At 55.5% G+C, this 18773-nt stretch overlaps 1 protein-coding gene across 9 annotated transcripts in view; it reads left to right on the forward strand.

Moving 5' to 3' along the window:
* The window catches only part of ZMAT4 (zinc finger matrin-type 4), a 101840-nt gene that overhangs the window by 62593 nt on the left and 20474 nt on the right, over positions 1–18773 (forward strand). The window lies entirely within an intron of this gene.

Raw genomic sequence — 18773 nt, forward strand, 5'->3', positions numbered from 1 at the left:
CCCTGGGACTCGCCCGCAGACGTCCCGCGGTGGCCCGGTGGGTGGTGGTGGTGGCCTAGTGGGTGGCAGTGGCCCGGCGGGTGGTGGTGGCTCAGCTGGTGGTGGCCGTGGCTCGGTGGGTGGTTGGTCACCATGGGAGGTCCGGCTGCCTCCCCAAAATCCTGTTTCCTTGAAAAAGTGTGAAAGGGGAGCACACATTTATTCCCCAGTAACTGTTATTTAAAAGCTCACTAAGTGCTGGGAAAAGCATGTCCACTTCAGTTATTGCCTCTGATCTCCTGGGGGCTACCAGGCTGTTGTTCCCCATCAGGAAGATATGTATGTATTCACAGCAGTTATTGTGCTGTCCTCCTAGGATTGTTACAAGTAAATGCTCCAGCATCGTGCTCTGCAGCATCGCAGTGTTACCAAAAAGCGTGTGGCTCTATCAGCAGGATTTGTGTGTTTTGAGTAGGAAAGTATTACAAAGAAATCAGAAACAAAAAAGAAATCTTTGGAGCATTATCCTATCATAGCAGAACTAGCAGGATTTCCCAGCGAGGAGGAGCACAGGGATCTGTTGTAACTCGGGTTCTCTCGAAGTGCAGTTTGGAATTCCTGCTACTTCAGTATTTATGTGCAACTGATGGATTTTAATGGTGCAAAATCACTCCAAGTCCACCAGCACCTGTGCGTTGTTCGCTGTGAAATACCGCTTTACTTTTCTGGATGGCACCTACTTATTCAAGTTTGTATTCAATAAATGCCTGGCGTGTATGTGAAGGGAAACAAAACATTAATAACACTCTGTTTTGTCCTTACAGAAATGAGTTATGTGAATACTTATTGTTAGCAAACTACAGGGAAATGATGGGTGAGCCAGAGAGATGCAAATCATGCAGGCAGACCCGTGTTCACTTGCATTCATTAGAGGCGTCCAGCATCACTGTCACAGGGCTGGACCAGAATGGAAACTGCTCTAAATTCAGTTCTAAACATCCTGTGCCCTCCATCTCTGACTGGGGGTGTTCGCCCTGCTGCTCCTGCCCTCGTGGGGGCTCGAGGGATGCAGACCTTCTCTGGGTCTCCAGAGCCTGGTCGGCTCCCCCCCCCGTGCCCCCATCATCGCGGGTCCCCCCCCCGTGCCCCATCCCCCCGAGCGCTCGGGCGGTCTCTCTGAACGCCCCAGCACGCAGGTTCTGCAGGTTCTGCGCTGAGCGCAGCAGGAGCAGCTCCTGCGATGGACCGTCTGTCCCGCTGCAGGTGGCTCCTGGGCAAACGCTCATTTGTCACTTGGTGTCTGCGAACCGACGCGCCCCCGTCAGCGCTGCGTCTGTCACAGAGGAGAGATAAAGCTTCGGTCTACAAGCTGCATCTCGAGAGGACTGTTGTAGTCAATTCAGTTATGCTTTCTTGTCCAGATGAAATGCAAATGACCCTCCTAGTGCTGCAGATCTGATTACACACTTCTCCTCAAGCCCTTCTGCCTGAATTGTGTTTTGCTGCCCCCAAATCTGGAATTTACCACTTGCTTCTTCAAACCTCTCGCTGCTGTGTTTACATGAGTAATATCGCCCTTCCAGAGCTAAGTAGTACCTGCCAGAGCCAAGAGATTTGACTGTCACTGCCGAAGGTTTCAGCAGCCTCAGCTCGTTACGGATGCAGCTCTGCAGGTAGAGATAAAGCGGGAAGAAGAACCTGTTGAGACCACAGTGATGTTCAGCACGGTGCTGGGTTAAGGCTGCGTTGCCGTCCCTGCTAGGGCTGCGTTGGAAGCTGCTTGTTGATGAGCATGTGAGGAAGGCTGGTTGCCACAGAATGTGTTGCATCCCAGATTATTCCACAGCTTTTGAATGCGTCACATTCCGAAGGTATTGAAGCCTTTCACTCTGCTGTGGACGCTGGGACTTTATACCCCTTACAGTTCACCTGCCAGCATTGTGTTTCAAAACAAGCCCCCAAACCCCTCAGCTGAAAACAACCCAATAAACCAAAACAAACAACAAACCCACCTCATTGAAAAAGGTGGTAATTAAGTACACAATAAAAATCGGAGACAATAAAATCCAGACTGCACAGACCAGGTGATGCCTTATCACAGGGCTGCAGGCTCGAGCAGGAGATGGGCTGAAACAAATATGTGCAAGATAGAAGTCACAAAACGCAAGGAGGGCAGGAGCTGTGCTCGATCAGGGCTCCTGCCAGAGCGCAGGAACCAAATAGGCACGAGTTGTGTGAGCTCAGCTCCCACGAACGCGGCCAAGCTCTACTGTCGCTCGGCTGCTGCCGTGGGCCAGGGACCGGCGGGGTGGGTGTCCCCTGAGCTGTGATGCTGTGCCCGGGGTCCCGTGTCCCCCGTGCTGGTCGATGCTGTGCCCGGGATCCCGTGTCCCCCGTGCTGGTCGATGCTGTGCCCGGGATCCCATGTCCTCTGCTGATCTCTGCAGGTGCCAGCGGGGCTCCTATGGCAGGAGTTGTGTTGTCCCGTGCCCCGAGTGAGCAGCTGAGAACTAAATTCATTTATTCCTAAATAAAAGCCGTTTCTGGTGGAGCTAAATGTCTAGGGAGGGAATTACTGCTGACCTAGAGCGTGGTGCTGATTTTCCAGCCAGTTCAGTCTTGTTAAAGTGTTTCTTCCCTCATTATTAGCCTTTCCTGTTGTGACTCTGGGCGGCTGCATTACCAGCAACCAGTGAACCCCCAATGGGCCTGGGGGCTGGAACGGGTGTTTCCCGCTGGGTGCAGCGTTGCTGGAGCCGGGTCCGGGGGCTCTCCGGAGCTCCGCTGCGGCGCCGGGAAAAGGGGCTGGGGGGGAAGGTGTGCTGGACCAACTTGTGCTGCCGATCTGGAGACAGACAGAATCAAACAGCTTTTAAAAATGCATGGTAGTGTCAATGCGCTGTCAGGTGTAATTAAAGGCAGAGAGACTCAGCGGTTTCACATAAACACTTTGCAGGAGCCTGTCAGTCTCCCAGGGAAATGAACACCCCCAGACAGCTGGATAAACCTGTAAGACCTTCAGCGTCACCCCTCCCCAGCGCAGCGCCCGCGGCTCACCCTGCGCCCGGTGCCTCCAGAGCAGACACGTTCGCTGGTTTCCCATTGTTGGTCTTTTCCTTCTCTTTCCTTTGACAGCTGAATTCCAGCCTACTCACAACAGTTGTTCAATATCACTGCGAACTTGATTTATTCCTTTGTGAAGTTAAAGTAAATATGACTGAGAAAAATACAGGCTGTGCTTGATGTAAGACTAATGACATGTCCCCCAATTACCTTCGGTAGTGATACAGCTATAATCAAATCTAGAGAGAAGCTGTGCTGCTCACTGCAGTTGACAAGGTGCAATGAGTTAGAATTGGTGCCTGTTGCGCTGATTTAGTGATGGGGTGAGCTCGCCCGGGCTCGGCGCAGGTGTTCCTGCTCCGGCAGGCTTGGCTGGACGAGCTCTCCACGTCCCTTCCAGTCCCTGGGATCCTGTGATTCTGGGATCCTGTGGCCTCAGCAGGACCCAGAGTGACGGAGCAGGAACCTGGCGTTCCAGTACTGCCGCTACCTTGCGTGATGCTGTTGGGCCTTCACAGTCAATCCAATAGCAGTGTTCAAAATAATTGCTCTACAGCAAAACTGTGCCTTATCACAGAGAGCAATGCTTTCACAATGCAGTCATTTCAGAGCACGTCTTTAGGAATGGAAAAAAACAATCAATCCAAATCTCATGCTTTTTAAGCCATGTGCACTGAGCAGTGAAAGGGGCCAAAGGGATCGGCGGTTTTGCAGCGCTCCACCGACACCAGCCGTTCTTCAGCGGGGCAGCCGGGTGCGATGGATCCCACCAGCACGCGCGCTTGCGGGAGAGGGGGAGTCAAACTCATCCAGAGCGCGAAACAGAAAACGAACGCCCTTTGGATGATTAGGAGAACTAATGGGGGAAAAAACAACAAACCAAACCAACAAAGCAACAGCAAACTCCTTTTGTCACCGCCTGATGTACGTTTTGCACCCCGGCACCGCAGGCTCTGCTGCTCCTTGGCGCCCGCTTGGCAAAGTCAGACATTCCTGTATAACCTAAAAGAAAAGCCGTTCTGCTGGTGTGAGCTGTCTGGTACTAAACCACGGAAAGGCACTGCAGCCAATAAAAGTGAATTAATAACTGGAGACAACAAAGCTGCTTTATTGACTGGTGTGAAGCAATCCTTGCTGAGAGCAGGAAAATGCGGCGGTTCTGAGGAGACAGGGCAGGACCCAGGGGAGCGGGCTGCAGCGTTTTGTGGGGTCTTTGTGACCGTGATCTTTGTCCCTAATCCCGCGTGGTTTGTCCCCGCAGAGCGGCGTCCCGGGGGCGGGACACGGGGGTCGGTGTCAGCGGGAAGAGCGCCCGGGTGCCGGTGCCCCCGCGCCGGGTGCCGCACACCTGCCCCTGCGGCTGCTCCGCTCCTGCAGCACAAGTTAGGGGGCTTAATTGTTTCAGTAGAGGTTAATTACATTAGTCGCTATAGCAAATCTCCAGTTCACGCCATCCTTTCCACTTAATTTAATTCATTACCCCCTGTGAATTTCAGTAGATTTCTGCATCGAATTGTTCATTTATATCACATATGTCCCTTCCAACAGCGATCTCCCACATCTACCGCTTCCCTTCCTTTCGTTTCTGTTCCCCGGGGTGTCCGTGGCCGGCATGGACGGAGCAGGTCACGGAGCCCAGGGCTGCAGGGGTCTGCAAACATGGACTGAACTGTGTGCTGGGAGTGCAGGGGTCTGCAAACATGGACTGAACTGTGTGCTGGGAGTGCAGGGGTCTGCAAACATGGGCTGAACTGTGTGCTGGGAGTGCAGGGGTCTGCAAACATGGACTGAACTGTGTGCTGGGAGTGCAGGGGTCTGCAAACATGGGCTGAACTGTGTGTGCTGGGAGTGCAGGGGTCTGCAAACATGGACTGAACTGTGTGCTGGGAGTGCAGGGGTCTGCAAACATGGACTGAACTGTGTGTGCTGGGAGTGCAGGGGTCTGCAAACATGGACTGAACTGTGTGCTGGGAGTGCAGGGGTCTGCAAACATGGACTGAACTGTGTGCTGGGAGTGCAGGGGTCTGCAAACATGGGCTGAACTGTGTGCTGGGAGTGCAGGGGTCTGCAAACATGGACTGAACTGTGTGCTGGGAGTGCAGGGGTCTGCAAACGTGGGCTGAACTGTGTGCTGGGAGTGCAGGGGTCTGCAAACATGGGCTGAACTGTGTGCTGGGAGTGCAGGGGTCTGCAAATATGGGCTGAACTGCATGCGCTTCTGAGACTGGAGATCATTCCAGATTTCGAGCGGAGCCCAGCTGGGTGCTGGGGGCGCTTGGGGCACACGAAACGCTGCTGCCCCCACAAAATCAGATACCCGTTTAGTTGGGAATCTGTAGCACACGGAGCACTTTAATAACCAGATTCATCTGAGGGCTGCATGAATAGAAATGGTGCTGCCTGCTCCCTGTTGAACGCCAGTTAGTGGCGAACGCTGTTATTAACATTTAGCAGGAGCTCCAGGTCACCTTGATATAATCGAGCTAACACACATTTTAATGGCTGTTTAATTAGATTTACCATAGGGAAGGTGCCGTGTAAGAAGGCTGCATTTCTGCTCGCAGTGCTTGAGATGGCGACTGGGTTAAATAAAAATGCGGATGGAAGACTGCAAGTGTTAGACAAAGGTGACGCTTTTTGGTCCCTTCTGGCTGTTTCTCCTAGGTGGCCCCGTCTTTCAGCACCGCGCCCCGAGGCTTGTGTTAAATCACTGGTCGGAACCCCCTGCGCTGTAAATGGAATGGAGGCAGGAGGGAGGGGACCCGTCTGCTTCCCGGTGGCGTTTTCCCAACGTCGTGGCAAACTGATCCGGGCAGCAGAGAACAAAGAGCCCCCGTGCGCCTGCCAGCGGCCCCGGCCCCCTCGTGCGGCTGCGGGACACTCCGGGAGCTTCGGTCAAACTGCCGCCTGCTCCTGTAAACACTGGAGCGCGCTGCTGGAAAAGACACGGCGCTTCTCTCAGTGGAGTTATTAAGACCCCTGGAGTAAAGAGTTCTAGAATCCGATCAAGTCAGCAGTTCCAGCTGTGTAATTGATATCCATTATTTCCTGCTGACTGCTGTGTAGGACCTCATTGGAGCATCAACAGATTCCTCTGCCTGCTGCAGAACTGCCCGGGTTCGGCGGAGCAAAGCGATCGGCGACGGCACGACACGAGTCCCGGCGAGCGCCGCGGCGTCCTCCCTCCGCGCTTCCCACTAATACACACCTTTGTCCTCGTCTGGTTCTCAAATTATTGCATTTGCATAGGGCAGTATGACAGAGTCGCTGTGGCTTTGCTGGAGAACAAGTGATGCGATTTCTCGTCAACTGCTTCGTTTCGTGGCAATTTTATACGTTTTACCAAAGTAGAATTATTGTAGTAACAATTTTACTGAAGCAAAATAGACAGAAGAATGCCGTCCCCACAAAACGCCACCCGGCTCGTTCTCGCAGCGCGTCTCCAGCAGGGCTCAGTCTCCGGGCGCGGGCGGAGCGGGACGGCGGGGCGGCCGCCGCGTCCCTTCCCGCGGCAGCGAGCAAACCCGTCCTTCGCCCCTTTGCCTTGTTTAAAGCTGCTCTAGGCCAGCGACCTCCTGCCCCTTCTTCCTGCAAATCATTTGCTTTTCCAGATGCTGTGGTATTAACTTGTACCGTCCTATTTCTTCTCTCCTTATCTCACCCCAAGGAGAGGGATTGCCTCCTTCCCACCGCCCCGGAAATAAATCTTCATTATGGATTTGTACCTGGGGAGGAAGAAGCTGATTTCCACTCCCTGCCAGTTCCAAACAGATACTTGAAGATAATTGTTCAGTCCAGGGACATTTCGCTTGTCTAATAACCATAAAGAGTGCTTTTATTAGTGCTGCCTTTGAGGTTGGGACTATTTAGAAGATATTTATGGGGAAGATATTATTGCAGAAAACTAGAACATGGCCATTGGATTTATGTTTCTGTTCTGAGGTGGAGCAAAGGGGCAGGACCTCCCGCCATCAAACGTCTGAGTGCCGGGCTGGGCTCAGCGCTGGTGCGGGGGAACCCCGCGCTGCTGGGGGTGCAGCCGCCCCCTCGCAGGTGACGGTCCTGACAGACCCCCCACTGTGCAGGTGACAGTCCCGCCCCCTCGCAGGTGACAATCCCCTCGCGTGTGACAGACCAGCCCTCTCGCAGGTGACAGTCCCGCCCCCTGGCAGGTGACAGACCCGCAGGGCTGGCAGCCTGTTGAGGCCCCTAAAAGCCCTTTCCGTGTCTGCGGCCCCGGGGGCTCGGGAGCCGCGATGGAGCAGCGTTCCGCGCTTGTACGGCGATCAGCTGCTCTGCCTCACACGGGCTGGTTCCAGGAGCTCGCCCCTCGAGCAGCCAGCCCCGTGGAACGTTCTCTGCGCGATGGTGCTCCTCGTCTGCGCCCTGAGCAGGAGGGGGATTGGACAGGCGGTGCAGCTGGCAGCGACAGGCGTTTCTGCTGCTCGCGCGGGTGGGTCTGCAGCGCGCACGTGTCGTGGTGCTGAGCGTCGCGGCGCTGAGCGTCGCGGTGGACGTCCTGCGCGGTGGGACGGAGCAGCTGGAGCCAAGGGAGGAGCTGCGGGCGTTCCCGTTCAGCTCGTCACTCTGTCCACGCCGTGGAGCCGTCCTGGGGCTCTCGAAGCCCCGTGCAACCGCCTCCGGACCTAAACCGCCATGACTTTGTGTTGTCCAGAGCCTGTACAACTTTGTCATTGGGTAGTAGCCCCTGCATAAGAAAAGCAAGCACTAGAAAGCGATAAATCTGGGTGTTTTAGAGGTAAACTGAATACCAGTCATGGTCTCCTTCCCATGGAGCAGTTTGAGATATAAAGATGATGACAGATTAAATTATGTTTGACTGACAGATTTAAATTGGGACTTCTTTCTGCAGCCTCCACATCCGTGCTCTAAATTGGAGGCTTGGGATTAGGGCCATTAAATTACTTAGTTTATTGGAAAAATAAAATATCAGGAACAGATGAAGATGAAAAGAGAGGGAAATGCAAACTAGAAGAGTGTTAAAAAATGATTAAAGTAAGGTAGCAAATGAAATAGAATAGCACTAAAACTAGATGACACGTGAGGAGTTCTCCCAAGTGTTCCTGCAGTGCTGAGGAGTCACTTGGGCTGTTAAAATACAGATAAATACAGCTAAAGACAGATGAGCCGCGTGTTGCCAAGAGCCTGAGATGGTTTTTCAGCCACCAGCAGTCGTGCCCTGGGGCAAGGTGCAATTAAAAAAGGAGAGAAACAAACTGCTTTGGGGTGTTATTGCTGTCCAGAGCTGCAGCGTTTGCAGTCACGCTGCAGAGGGACACCGCGCGGGCGGCGGGCAGCCCAGCACAGCAGCTCCCCTGGGCTGCGCGGGCGATGGTGCTGGAGGTGCTGCGGGACAGGGGCTCCTCGCGGGCTTGTCCCTGGGGTGCTCTGGGCATCGTTGCCCCTCCAAGGGCGTCTGTCCCTGGGGTGCTCTGGGCATCATTGCCCCTCCAAGGGCGTCTGTCCCTGGGGTGCTCTGGGCATCACTGCCCCTCCAAGGGCGTCTGTCCCTGGGGTGCTCTGGGCATCATTGCCCCTCCAAGGGCGTCTGTCCCTGGGACACACTGCAGCGCATCTTGCTGGAGCGCTGCACGCCACTGCCTGCACCCCTCACCCTGGTACCCGCTGCCGCCCCCAAACCCACGCAGAGGGACGTTTCTGTCTGCTGGCCTTGAATAACTTCTTTTAACCTCTCTGAGTCTTTGTGTCTGTGTTGCTTCCCTCGCTCTTTCCAATAATTACATACAAGGCCATGGAAAGAGATCAAATTCTGCCGTCTCCTTTGAATCCTGGCAACTGCCTCTTATGGTACCCTTGGGTCTCTTTAGAGGAGACAAATTAAAATGCTGCAGCCCAGATGATTGCAGGTAAAGCTGTGTGCTGGCGGACCTGGCACTTTGCAAATAGCCCTCTGTGTGGCTAGGGGAACATTTCCAGGAGATGGATTTCATATCAGACCTGGGGAAATTCCGCGGCTCCACAGATAATCTATCACCGCCTGTCGGAGAGGAGTGATAAATTCCTCATGTCCTCGTCGAGCATCGGTGGTGAGCGCAGGAGGAGCAGCAGTGCAGACTGTGTTCCCTGCACAAGAAAAAGTGAGACTGAGGTCAGAGAGCGGCTTCCAGCCTCTCCCTCCCCGTCACGATTCATGAGAGTCAAACAGCTCCAGCGGCTCCAGCCCCCTCTCACAGTCACAGCTGCGACGCTGGGCAGAGATTACTGCCTGCTTCCTGCTCAGCCTTTGCTTGCCATTTGTTATCATGATGGGTGGTTAATTCTCTAGAATAGCAGCATGTGTCCACTGGAGTGATACTTGTATGTCCTCACTGACACGTGCAGCTTGTCTCGATTAATGTCACTATCGTCATACGTGACATGTTTTCGGGTGCCCATGAGGCTCGTGCGCCGTCCTGGGGCGCTGCTCCCCGCGGGGACCGTCCTCATCCTCGGCAGGCTGGCACCCAGGAGAGATGGGCTCTGTAAGGCGACGTCTGTGGGCGACGGGAGGTGACAGCAGGTGACGGCACCATCCTGCAGGGTGCGGCAGAGCGGCGGCTCCTCTGCCACCGCCCCAGCGCGTGCGGGATGCGCGTCCAGCCTTTGGATGTTATTATTTAACGACATCTCGGTGCAAAGCGGAGGGTTTGGGTAAACGGTGGCAGAGGACGTATGTTCTTACGTTGTCACCACTCTGGGTCCTGTTGCCATTGGCAGCCTGAAGGATGTTTTTATAGATGCTGAAACACATTGTAAATTATGAAAACAAAACAGAAACCAAACCAAAACAGCATATTGTGCTAAGATCATCTCTCCTGATACCAGGAAAGCTTCTCAGAATGAACCACCTCATTCATACTTATCCTTGTCATTCTGTTTTTAATTGTGATTATTTGCAGAAATTGCCTCGTTTCTGCTTTTCTGTCGCAGTGTGTGTTGTCACTGGCAGTGTCCCTGCAGGCTCGGAGCAGCTTCGCAGTCTCAGGTGCTCGGTAATTGTGGCAAACGGCAAAGAAAAGAAGAAACACTTTGTGATCCTTAAACTTCACTCAGCACTTCACACTTTCAATTATTTTTGCTACTTCTAATGCGGCTGGTCTAAGATTTCCCAAAAGACCCGTGGGACGCCCGGGGAAGATCAGACGTGGCATTCCGGACTTCTCATATGAAACGCAATTGGGGGGAAATAATAGAATAAAATAAAGCGTGAGAGAGACTTCTGGTTGTGCTCCATAGGTTTGAAGGAGAACAGAGACAGAAGATGGTGTGCGGGTCGGTTTGGTGCAGAGCATCAAGGGCTGCTGGTGGAGACAGGCGGCGCGGGAGCAGCAGCCGGGGTCTGCAGGGAAGGACGAGGCCACCCAGGCCACAGCGGGCCCTGGTGACCGGGCAGCGGTCCCTGCAGCGCTCTGCACAGCGCGGGGAGCAGCTCTGCGGTGCCGGCGCCTCCTGCCCGGAGCCTCCTAACGGGGCACGGCTGAGGCACGTCATCGCGTGAAGAAATAGGGGAGAGTACCATTAAACACAGTGTCTCTGAACTGGAACTGCTTTGCCATGCGTTGGACGTGCCTGGACCCGGCCATGGTTGAGCAGAGCTATTCCGCTCAGCGCTGGATTAACTCATCAGCAGAGAGCCCAGAATCTGATTTAATTTGAAAGACTACAAAATTATATTTCTCTGCTGATTTTCCAGGTGGCAGGATTAGATGTGGAGCTTTTAGTGTTCCACTACTTCCTTTTAACTTAATTTGACAGAAATGGCTTTCGGTACAAGGCAGTATTTGATGGGTACCGCGTCGGGGATAATGAAAACGTCAGACAAATGGCGAGGCATAATTGGGGTGCTTGTTTTCCGCTATCTGGAGACGCGCTGGGTTTGATAAACCACGAAGAATGAGTCTCCTGTAAGAGCACGAAGCAGGGAAGGCTGCAGCTCCCGTGGGACGGTCGATGCTGCACCAAGGCAGCAGCTCCTTTGGGAGAAACAGGGGAGACCAGGAGGGCAGCAGCATCTGGCAGGTTTGGTGTGTGCCGGCCGCGGTGATGGGTTTTCCATGGTGGGCACCGTGGCCGCGGGGGCAGGAAGGGCGATGGAGCTGCCCTTCCTCCCAGCTTTGCTTGTTAAGGAGCTCCTTTTTTTGGCAGTTTGAGCTGGAATTGAAACATTGCTGGGAGGGAGCCCCGGGGGCAGGCGAACAGCTTGTTCCCAGCCGGCTCAGCACTTTCCTCTTTGCAATTCCACCCACCAGAGCTCAAAAAAGCCTCCCCCGAAGGCGGCCGGTGCCGCGCTGGCAGCCCCCGGTGGCCCCGGTGCCCTGCTGTGGGAAGGCAGCGGGTCCCGGTGTGTTAATGAAATACAAGGTCTGTACAGATATTCGCAGTGACAGTGCTCGGGGGATGGAAACACCCCCAGCCCTGTTTTCTCACCTCCAAGACACCTCTTTAACTCTCTCGTGCCACAGGCTCCGTGGGCACCTCAGACCTTGCGCACAAATCTGTTTATCAGGTAACAGCAAATACAATGTGTGAAAATCCCTGGCTGCCAGAGCTCGACCTGCGGGCAGAATAAACGGCAATATTTGTGGCACCTGCTCCCTTTTAGGAAGCTGTTGCTCCTCTGCCTTCCAGGCCCTTCCCAACGGCTCAGCTCTCCTGGGCTGCAGCGGCACCGCTGTCCCCGCGCAGACTCGGCAGGAGGAGGCGGCGATGGTACAGGGTCTGCCTGGGACTGCGGGGTCTGCCTGGGGCTGCGGGATCCGCCTGGGACTGCGGGATCCGCCTGGGGCGGCGGGACCCGTCTGGGACTGCGGGACCCCTCTGGGGCGGCGGGACCCGTCTGGGGCGGCGGGACCCAGCGGGTCACTCATCTGCCTCTCTCTGTAACCTGGTTGGCGGCTCCGGGGTTCGGCGCAGCGTTTGTGCAGGCTGTGCCTCGCTGGCTGCAACACTGGTTCCTGCAGCGTTCAGGGCTCTGCACCTGCGGGGGGAGGACGGGCTGGGAGGGGCTCCTTGGGGAAACACCTGCCAGGGGGAGGAGGATGAGCAGCATCTCATCTGGTCCTTCATAAGGGGGAGGCTGGAGCAGGGGAAGGTTTGGCAGAGCCTTGGAGGAGACGAGGAGGTGAGATCAGCTCTGGAGCAGAACCTGCTCTTGTCTGCACCTACAACCTCTGGGGGAGGCTGCCCGGCTGGGCCCTGGCGCTGCTGTGCGGGCTGTGGTTTGGTGATGACGTGGCTGGGGGCTCGGGGGGGGTCTTGGAGGCTCCCAGGGCTTCTTCCCTTCTCTGGGGAAGAAAGGGGATTTTCAGCCTGACTTCCAGACTCCTGGAGCTTGGGGCAAATGTCTGTCCTGGGGGAACAGTGCAGCAGCACCTGGTTACAGGCCAAGTTCCTCGAATGCTCGTTATCCTGTCCCCGAGCTGTGCACCCTCTGCCTGCTGGAGTGGTGACAGTCCTCCTTGCTTTGGGGCCAGACGGACAGACCCAGGTTAATGGGCCCCTGTGCACAACTCCCATCGCTGGTTTGCCTGGGAAACGGTCTGTAAACTGCAAACAGTGTGGTTATGGGAGGCAGGTTTCTAACGGCTCCCAAAACTGATATTTTCTCCCTGTAGATGCAACTAGGTCCCAGTGTCCCTGATTAGGTTCTTGTGATGAATTCCATCTGCCTGCCTGGGATCAACAGAGACCTAAAAAGACTGAGCACCAGGCATGCAGCCCGCTGTTTTCATGCTGAGCTTTGTTCATTGTAGGAAATCACTTATGAAACAGGAAGCTCTTCCTTGTTCCACTCAATTTCTTGGGCTCACTTGCCATGAAATGTCACCTTCTCAGATGAAAGGATGGGATTTATCACAATTAAGGGAGGTTTTGACATGTCCCTTTAAGTGAATCAAGGGTGCTTTTGATTCTGAATCTGTGCGGGATTTTGTTGATGCAGTGTGGGTGCCTCGTGGTTTATAGCGCCCATGAAACATGCGCGTTCTTGGGGAGCGCTTGCGTAATCTCTGTTGCTTCCAGCGGTGATCGCTGCGGGGACGCGACCGGCCCTTCGCCCGGGGAGCCACGGGCCCTGGTCACGGTGAGTGGCTGTTCGCAGGCCAGCGGGCGCGGGACAGCGCGGCATCGCTGCCGGGACGGCACGCGGTCAACCGGGGCCACCGCCAACCAATCAGTGTGTAGCGGGATAAGTAACCTCTGCGGTAGGGAATAAAGTGTATTGCAGTGTGCCTGGCTGCCGGTTCGTCCCCGTTCCCCCGTGGCGTGGGGGAACATGCTGCTTCCTGCACAGCGCCCACCCCGACCCGAGACAAACGGGGAGATGTCCCCAAGGCACAAGCCCTGCCAGTGGGGTCCCCAAGGAGCACCGAAGCTCAAAAGGTTCCTTCCAAAGGGGTTTTAGCTGAATGCTGCAGCCTTTTGTTCCTGCTGCATGCTGTCCTGCTGTTCACAGGACTTTTAAAACGAAGGTTTGTTTCTACTTGAGCACAAATTCCGCTGTGGCTATACACATCCCAGCAGTGGCGAGGCCCCCGGCACGGTGAGGTGTGGTGGTACCAGAGCAGCGCGTGTCCCACCAGCGTCCCTTTCTCTGGGTGCTGTCTCCACCTCTGCAGCATCCTCGTGTTGCTGAGCCAGAGATGAGAACAACAACCGAGGGTAAAACCCCTTTCCTGAGAAGCCTCTTTCTCGCATTGCTGCAGAGTTGCTGTGGCTTCCGGCACCAGGCTGCAGCATTCAGCACCGCCGGGCCAACGGCAGGCCAGCAGCTGTAGGTTTTAGTTACTCGGTTGTGCCACATTACCAGATCTTTAAGCGGTTTCCAGTCCGGCTCGAGCGGTCCCGCAGCCACAGGAGGGCGGCGCGGCCGCGGGCGGTCGCAGGGCTGTCCCCAGCCCGCCGGGCGGGGGGGTTTGCCGGGACCGCCGAGTGCTGGAGGGAGGGAAGGGGGAGCCCCGGGAAGGTTCACAGCACCCCCGGAACGCCGGCGGTAGCGGGGCTGCGGGGCCACGCCCGGCGAGCCGGGTCTGTCCCTGGCGGGGCCGCCCGGTGGCGCCGCTGGCACGGGGCGGCCGGGGCTGCGTAAGCGGTGTAACTGATCCGTGATGTAGATGAGTGAGTGGAGCACCTCCCTTATGAGGAAAGGCTGAGGGAGCTGGGGCTCTTTGGAGGAGACTGAGGGGTGACCTTATTAATGTTTATAAAGGGTGAGTGCCATGAGGATGGAGCCAGGCTCTTCTCGGTGGCAAACAGTGACAGGACAAGGGGTAATGGCATCAAGCTGGAACACAAGAGGTTCCGCTTAAATTTGAGAAGAAACTTCTTGTCAGTGAGGGTGGCAGAGCCTGGCCCAGGCTGCCCAGGGGGTTGTGGAGTCTCCTTCTGTGCAGACATTCCAACCCGCCTGGACACCTTCCTGTGTAACCTCATCTGGGTGTTCCTGCTCCATGGGGGGATTGCACTGGAGGAGCTTTCCAGGTCCCTTCCAATCCCAAACACACTGTGATACTGTGATACTGTGATACTGTGATGTGAGAGTGTGGGATTTCTGGCCGGCTGCAGTTGTGCGTGGCAGCTCTCGGCTGATGTTTAACCTGAGTTCCCACTCAGGCAAATGGGACTTTGCCTGGGTAAGGGTACATCTGGCGTTGATACCTGTGGACTCTTATCTGAAGCTGTGTGGGAAGAGATCACGCTGTGACTGTAATTGCCGTAGGATGGGACTCTGAGTGATCAGTTTAAAGGCCTGTGTTTGAACCACTCCTGAGGACGCGAACATGTCGATTACACAATGGATTGCAGAGAACAGCATTGCAGCAGAGATTAACATGATTAGAGAAGTGCGAGGAGCACCACTTGACCTCAAATAGTATACAAAAGGATGAAATTTGTAATTTTATATTAAGCAAAACCTACCATGCATAGCTGAGAGCAGAAGGGAAGTTAAGCCCAGTCTGTAAGCCAGCCTTCAGGTACGCAGTGTGATTCAGCACCGGGAAGCTGTTAAAATATAATAGGATACTGTTTCAGGTTGAAGTACTTGACTTAGCTTTAATGTCTTATTAAAAAATAGTTTACATTATTTAAAATGAAAGGGTCTCAAAAATAACAGCCAAGCTAAATTTCGGTCTGTGACAGCCGGCCCGGGGCTTCTGGGCCAAAGTCACCCGGGTTTCTGTGAGGTGGGTCCGTACTCTGCCCTGGGGCGCTAATTACAGTCCAACAGCGATAACTGCCCTTCAGGTGGGGCAGAGGGGCTTCCCGGCCCCACACCCCCGGGGCGGGTGGAAGGTTCCCCAGGCCGGCGCTGGGAGCCGCTGGGAATTAATGGGGCTCTTCATTTAGCTCAATTACTGGGCATCCACCTGAGAAGCTGTAAAGAAGGGAACAGTAAATCGTACAATCAAATACTAAATTATACTTAATTTATTTACTTACGGCAAACTGTAAGCCCTGCAATCAAGCGTGTCGAGGTTTCTAACAGGAGCGCTCCCGGCAGCACTCGGGGGGGTTGCTGAGGCTCAGTCTGGGGGCGCAGATGGGGATTAACCGCTGTGAACCCGGGGTGTCCCAGGCACAGAGCCTGAAACAGCGGAGCCCCTGTGGTGCAGCCCCCCTGGTGCAGCCCCTGGTGCAGCCCCTGGTGCAGCCCCCGCGGTGCAGCTCGTGGTGCAGCCCCCGTGGTGCAGCCCCTGGTGCAGCTTGTGTGGAAGCTGCTTCAAGGCAACACAAGTCTTTTTTTTCTATCTCACCTGCAGACAATATATTTCAGATGGCAGATCACATTTTATTCACTTTCCTAAAAAAAAAACCCACAAAACCAAAAAGCAACAACCACCCTATTATATTTTTTGGCCAGTTAGCCAGGGCAAACCTGGTCCTTGACTTTGACAAATGTCTCTCTGCGATCATAATGCATTTTTGCATACTTTTTATTGCAGCTAAAACACTTAGCGTTTGGGAAGAGGCTTATTGTTTGAGTCAGGATGAAAACCAGCATATGTTTGGCAGCGCTTTCTGCATAATAGAGTCAAGGTTTTTATTTCTGTACAAAATCCTTCAAGCCTCCTGGACTTTTCCGCAGGTTTTGCTTGGGTCAGGATTTCCATGTGCCTTTGAGTTGTGGGTTTGTCCTCAAGCTCCCTGGCAGCGCCGTGCATCCCGCACAGCGGCTCAGGAGGCGATGCTGGCGCGAGGCGGCTGCGTGTAAATCAGAGCTGCCCGGAGTTCTGGCTGCGGCGCAGGGTCCGGCGGCTCACCAGCACGTGCGTCAAGTGACAGATTGTGTCTCATGCTTTACAGCTCAGAGACAGGGAGAGAAAAAACTGCATCTGGATCAGAACTTTTCTGCCATTCAGGATGCCAGGTGAATTCTAACTAGAAACCCAGTTGGAGAACGTGTCCAATCAAGGAAGCGTAGTTTGGCGATTTTGTCTTTGGGAACCAGCTGCTTCAGCGTGAGTCACCGACCCCCAGCGCTGGCCCCGCTCGGTCATCCCAAGGCAGCGGCTTTTCCGCGGGGGAGGATGCAGTGCGAGTCCCAACCGTTGCTCAGTGACTGGATGATGCTCCCCGTGTGTGGGCGGCTGAGGAGCCGGAGTCCGGGAGGTGACGCTGGCTCAGCTCTGACTCACTGCCCGGTCCCCCGCATGCCAAGGAGCCAGGCGCCAGAAACCCTCTGGCATGCGCCAGAAACCCTCTGGCATCACCAGAAACCCTCTGGCATGGGGGGAGCGCGTGTGCCGCCCGGTACCAGCCCTGCCAGCTTCGCAGCCCCTGTGTGCTCCCGGAGCGCCCTCTGTGCAGAGCAGCCGTGCAGACGGACACCTCGGAATGCCTGATCCCCAGAGCTGGCACTGGGGTTCTGATGCTTTAGACGTGCTGAGGTTGGGCGGCTGCAGCAGAGCATCCTCGCCCCACACCTGCACCAGCCCGGTGTGCAGCTCAAAGGAAAAAAGGGTGGTTTTCAGGGCTGTGTATTAAGATTCTGGTAATAGCTTAACTTTCATTTTTTAACAAAGATATATGGCAACTCTGCCATCTCCTATTAGCTACCATATTTCAGAGGCTTTTCTTCTCCTAAATAGCCTTGTCCATCACTTCGCAGTGACACCGTAGCAGCGTTCTGCTGCCATGGGAGGCATTCATGCTTTGAAACCCCAGATCAGCTCTTTTCCGTGAAACCTACGCTGACTCAAAGCTCTCTAGCAGTTCAGGGCAGGCTGGGGGGCGGCTTTGCCGTGCCCTGGGCCAGTGATGCCTCGTGCTCAGGTGCTCGCTCCGCGGGTGCCTCTTTGCCGAGGAGAGCCTGCGCCCCCGGGCCAGGCAGGTGTGCAGTTCGGCTCAATGTCAATTTTTAACCTGCCCGTTGCTCAATGGCGCGGAAGGCAAACTTGCCCGGGGGTGTTGGCCAGAGCGCCCTGTCCCTCCGCACACAAATGCTGGCCGGGTGGGGGCTGGCCGAGCTTCCCTTGGACTCTGCTCGTGTCGTGTGGGTTTGATTTCATCAGAAATTAGGAGGTCACAGCACAGGGTGTTCAGACCGGGGAACGTCCCCATCTCCTGAATGCAGGGACAGGCTGAGCCGCACTGCTGGCTTGCTCAGCCCCATCCTCCCAGCATCAGGAGGGTTGCAGGAGTGGTTTGTTGGAGCGGTGGGGATGGCTGTTTGGAGGGGGCGGATCGTGGGACCTGTGTGCTGTAACCCACCCGGCGTTGCTCTGGGCTCCTTCATGCCAGCGCCCCGCGAGCTGCTCCCCGCCGTCCCGGTCTGGCAAACCAGAGTCTGTGCAGAAAAAGGTTTCTTCTGGTTTTCTGTGCCAGCTTTCTGTGCCTTGTCCCCAGCTGCCCGCGGTGGGGACCCCCTCGGCATGGCTGGCCAAGGGGGGTGCACAGCCGCCCCCCCACCGCGCTCCTGCCCATGGCACAGCATTGGAACTGCCAGATAAAATTAGCCATTTAGACGCATGTTCCTCAGGATGCCGGGACACAGGGACACCCAGTACAGCCAGCTTGACTCACGGAGAAGAATTAATGGAAACGCCCGGCTCCTGGAGGGAGGAAATACCTTGAACAGCCTTTTCCTCCGTTTGTTGGGTGGGGATGCTGACAATGGGCCCCATGTCTGTCCGGGCAGCCGGTGAATGCAGCACACGCGCCGACAGACACTGCGTCTGCGGCACCGGGCGCTCAGGAAGGGCCCGGCACAATGCGGAGCCCGGCCCAGCCCGCCGCGGCATCGCCCAGCACAGCGCCGGGATGGATGGGGCTCCGAGCGGCCCCGGCCGCGGGGGGGGCAGCACCGCGGGTGCGAGGGTCTGCAGGGCTGGGGTGCTTGTACCTCACGCTTCCCTTGGCCAAAGTTCCGTAGCCGTGAATCACAACTCCTGCCGAGCCTCCTGCAAAGCACCGACCCACCAAAACAGCATGCAGGCTGCGACCAGGGAAAACGCTCTTTTCCACTGTAAAAATCCAGTAAACACATAACTTTTCTGTAAGCGGCCTTTATTTATCAGGGATGCCACTCGGGCCAATAATTTGGATGTAATGAGACAAGAGGGACTGTGAAGTCCCCAAGTCGCAGGGCCGTGTCAGTCACGCTATGCGAATGTGTGTGAGCAGGGGTGTCTGGGCAGGACGGCTCGGGCTGGTGCTGCTTTCAGTCTGCTGCGCTCGCACCTTCCTGCAGGTTCGCTTTTACAGGGGTGAAA

The sequence above is a fragment of the Columba livia genome, chromosome 25 (assembly GCF_036013475.1).
Source record: "Columba livia isolate bColLiv1 breed racing homer chromosome 25, bColLiv1.pat.W.v2, whole genome shotgun sequence".
In the NCBI taxonomy this organism is placed as follows: Eukaryota; Metazoa; Chordata; class Aves; order Columbiformes; family Columbidae; genus Columba; species Columba livia.